Source organism: Callorhinchus milii, unplaced genomic scaffold, assembly GCF_018977255.1.
Source record: "Callorhinchus milii isolate IMCB2004 unplaced genomic scaffold, IMCB_Cmil_1.0 Scaffold1026, whole genome shotgun sequence".
In the NCBI taxonomy this organism is placed as follows: domain Eukaryota; kingdom Metazoa; phylum Chordata; class Chondrichthyes; order Chimaeriformes; family Callorhinchidae; genus Callorhinchus; species Callorhinchus milii.
The window spans coordinates 1-4,449 of record NW_024705767.1 but is presented as its reverse complement, the minus strand read 5'-3'; the positions used below and the strand labels follow the sequence as shown (position 1 = coordinate 4,449).

Below are 4,449 nucleotides of genomic sequence, written 5' to 3'. Positions count from 1 at the left end.
ACAGCTTTTAAGAGAGAACTGGATAGATATCTGGAGAAGACAGGTTTGCCGGGTTATGGGGAGAAAGCTGGTGAGTGGGGTTAATAAAAGCCAGTTGCTCTGTAAAAGAGCCGGCACAGACTCGATGGGCCGAATGGCCTCCTTCTGTGCCGTATCAATCTATGATTCTATCTGTGATTCTATGTGAAGTCAATTATCGTTACTGAAAATGAAATGGTAGCAATGGTTCTGCTGATAATTTATATTGCCCACCAAACCCAACCACAACAACAACAAAATTAAATGTATATAGCGCCTTTCACGTCGAGGCGACGTCCCACGTAACGGGATTGTATGTGGTTCGGACCTGAGCTGGGGATCGGGATTGGAGAGGTTGGAAGGTATGTGCTGAGCTGTGTTACATTTCTTCAAAATGAACAAAAAAGTCGAGTCTAAGAAATTGACTCTCGGACTTTCCTCAAATGAAGCCTCTCCATTATTGATATTTATTGTTTCCATTTTTTAAAGCAAAACAGAAATGATGAACTAAAGAGTATATTAAAGCAGCTCTAGTGGCGCAATATGTTAGCGCGTGGTACTTATCGGACAGTATTTCCTGGAGAAATGCCGAGGTTGTGAGTTCCATCCTCACCGACAGCAATATTGGAAGATAAGATTATTTTTGCTAAATGTTCAAGAAATCAAGTTCCATTCAGTTTTATAATGCCAAGTTCTCCTGTTGGAATTTCAGTTGCTTGGAGCACAAGCGACTCGTTGGTCTAGGGGTATGATTCTCGCTTCGGGGTTAGCTACTAAATATATATGCGAGAGGTCCCGGGTTCAAATCCCGGACGGGTCCAAATTTTTGTAGAACGTTTGGACTGAGTGACCAAATTATTATTTTTTTAGAAAGCACTCAACTTCCTCTCAACTTTTTACCCCGGATACTGGGTAACTACTTCCTGCTGCGTAAAAAGGATTGTGGAGAAAGGAAACTTGCCTAACATTTTGGCCTGCCCAAAAGCAACAATGGCCGTCCATGAATTGTTTTTCTTTGCTTCTGAAATTTGCTCATCATCAACATGTGGTGCTGTGGTGGGGAGGAAGAATCACGCAGGCACTGGGAAAAATACGCTATGAAATCTGATTTAGGTGCCACTGTTGTACAGAAGCTCAAGGAAGTAAAGTCCACACCTGCAGATAGCGACGAGCAATATATTGCCCTATTTAATTAGATATATTTTAAATAAATTAATAAATGCACATTGACGACTATTGTATTTTTATCAATGATTTGTTCAATCCACATGTAAACATAAGTATTGGATAAACATAGTTAATTTTAGTAAATAAAATCAACCATAATCCGTTTGCAACCAGATATCAGACATTTATTATTATTCGTTCGTTATTCCCCAATATCCCGATGTGTCAGACCAAAGGCCGTTACAATCAACGGATCTTATAACAGCATAATATCACACTAGATATCTCGAGTTCAACACTGTGTCTCTACAGCACACAAGCTTGATTCTTCATGCTTTCAGTCTTCTTGCTTACAGCTTTCAATCTTCCATCTGATATCCTGAGCCTTAGTGTTTCTAGCTCTCAGTCTTACATTTCGGTACCCTTGTCTCCGCAGCCCGGGATGGCCCATCTCCTGTATACGTGTCTCCGCGACCCGGGACGGCCCCATCTCCCGTATCCTTGTCTCCACGACCCGGAACAGCCCCGTACACAAAGTTAACGGAATTCTTATACCAATGCTCATCCAATCATGGTGTGGACATTAGATTACCTGGTTGAAATCAGGCTGGGTTCACGTGAACACCTCATGGGGTGTACGTGCCGCACACACCTACACATTGTCCTTAGGACCCCTGTTATCTGATCTAATTGTCTAAGATAGAGGATTGATTAGTTTAGGACTCTATTTGGTGCTCATTATTTGGTGGTGTGGGATCATTAGTACATTCCTTTTAAGTGACTGATTATTTCTTCTCAGGATCCCGGGATGGTACCAAGGCGCTCTGGTTTAAGCAACTTGCTCATTAATTGCTATCCTTGAGGGTTGCCTTCTGTCGGTTGGCCCTGTCAGAATCCAGCGACTTAATGCTCAGTCGAGATCCTGTGCAGACTGGTACCGTAGACCGTTACCTCTGTGGGCTTGTTGTCATTTACTGATAAGAGCTGACCCCATGCCCCTGTCCGTTATTCTTTCAAAAACAGAGAAAACCAGATGTGTCCTATCCCTTGACTGTCAGTCCAGTTGTCCCCCACACTTAACTTAAAAGTTAACCCATTCACAACATCTGTTATGATTGTAGCCGTGTACAAAACGTGTATATTCTAACAGAAGCGTTGCGTTTTTCAGCACAATTTTGCAAATATATTTTTAATTCAACAATGTTTACAGGTGCGCTATCATATCCATTAGCTGAGCTCATAATTATTTTCTAAAATGTCCCAATAATTAGCCGTACACTTCAAATATCCGCAGATACAAATGTATAGGAAGGATGTTAAAGCATTGGAAAAGGTGCGGAGGAGATTTAAGAGGATGGTAGGAGGCATGAGGGAACATGATTATGAGAAAATGCTAGACAGGCTTGGATTATTCTCATTAGAACAGAGAAGGTTACGGGGAGACCTAATAGAGGTCTTCAAAATCATGAGGGAATTTGATAGGTAGACCAGGAATTTACTCCATGCGAAACAAGTTAAACTGAAGTTTAACTGAATTAACTTATCATGTTTCTGATAACACTTAGTCAGATGTCACCACACTTACATTTATCTTGGAAAGAAGAAACTGAGGAAGATTTGAATACAAATTGCGATATTAATCTTATACTTAATATCGTCTGCATGATATAGGGGAAAAGCCAAATAAACACTTGTATATAATACCTTCCAAACCCACCAATAAAAAAAAGAAAAGTGACGCCCGAACAAGGACTTACCATGGACCCTCAGATTGCTGTCAAATTGTTAACTTTAAAAGTCTGATGCTCTACCAACTGAGCTATCCGGGATGCATCATCTCTGTGTAACAGGTCTCTTATCTGTGGAGCAGTCCTGGTCTCTTCAAAGTAGGTCTGGTCTCTATATAACAAGATTGGTCTCTGTATAACAGGATTGGTCTCTGTATAACAGGAATGTTCTCTGTATAACAGGTTTGGTTTCTGTATATCAGGATTGGACTCTGTATAAAACGATTGGTCTCTGTATAACAGGACTGGTCTCTGTATAACAGGATTGGTCTCTGTGTAACAGGATTGGTCACTGTGTAACAGGATTGGTCACTGTATAACAGGATTTGTCTCTGTATATCAGGATTGGTCTCTGGATAACAGGATTGGTCTCTGTATAACAGGATCGGTCTCTGTATAACAGGCCTGATTTCTGTACAACCGACTGTAATATTCAAAATTGGTTAAATGGGCGGAAAAAAGATTAAGTATGTGGATAGTGAATAGCGATAGATATTTTGCACAGGTCGATAGTCTCCCGTTGTAGATCCATTCGCTATGAAGACTAATGATTTTTTTGCGACTGACCACAACTTTTTGATGTTTGGTTCATGGTGACTTCTCCACTTCTGAAATCGGCACAATGACTTCTTTTAAAAATATTACGAAATCTTGAGTGCAAATATTATCCTTGAGTTAACCTGATAAAATAAGTGTCACATCAGATGCAACGGGTCCGTATTTGCTGGACTATGTTAATTGAATCAACAAGAGATGAGGGTGGAAGCCACACGGCGGTGGGGAGAGGAAAGGGGCTTGAAAGTTTTGTCAAACATTCTGGGGAATGGGAAGCGTCGGGAAAGTGGCAGAGAACCCGTTTCTTGGAAGTAGGTTTCCTGAAGAACATTAGAGAGCTGTTCGTTTACGTTTGTGTCCGAGTGACAGTGTAACTTTGTTACTTCCGTTGTTAGTATTCAACTTCAGAAAACGTGGCTTCGATATGTGTGCACAGGAACCGCCAACACTTCTAAACCGTTTGAACAATTTGTGTATGGAGTTCAGTAGGACCAAACGCCCAAATCACGAATATCGTTCACAAATATATGCCAATATAAATGTGAAATTGGGTGAAAATAGTCAGTATTCCCAGGGTTGTGCTTTTGATAATGACAGGAAATAAAACTAAAGGAAACTGTCTCCGTGAGCATCCAGCCTCCAACACACGCAAATGGCAAACATCACGCTTTGTTCCATTTCCTTCGATTCATTCCAGCATATTTCTTTACGCGAAATTTCAGTGCATCTAGTTCAGTAAAAAAGAGGAATACAATGACTTAGAAACTTCTTCATATCACTCAATATTTCCAAATATTCAGCGGGTTTGTAAACATGCGGAATGTCGGGGAATTGAACCCCGATCTCCCGCGTGACAGGTGTGGATACTTACCACTATACTACCGATGATTCACGTAAATTCAATTCACGCACGACACAAAGT

At 40.9% G+C, this 4,449-nt stretch overlaps 1 non-coding gene across 1 annotated transcript; it reads left to right on the top strand.

Moving 5' to 3' along the window:
- Window positions 1-747: 747 nt before the first annotated feature.
- On the top strand, window positions 748-838 carry trnap-cgg. Its single transcript is given in 2 exon segments — window positions 748-783; window positions 803-838. It is a non-coding gene; the product is annotated as a tRNA-Pro (tRNA).
- Window positions 839-4,449: the final 3,611 nt, after the last annotated feature.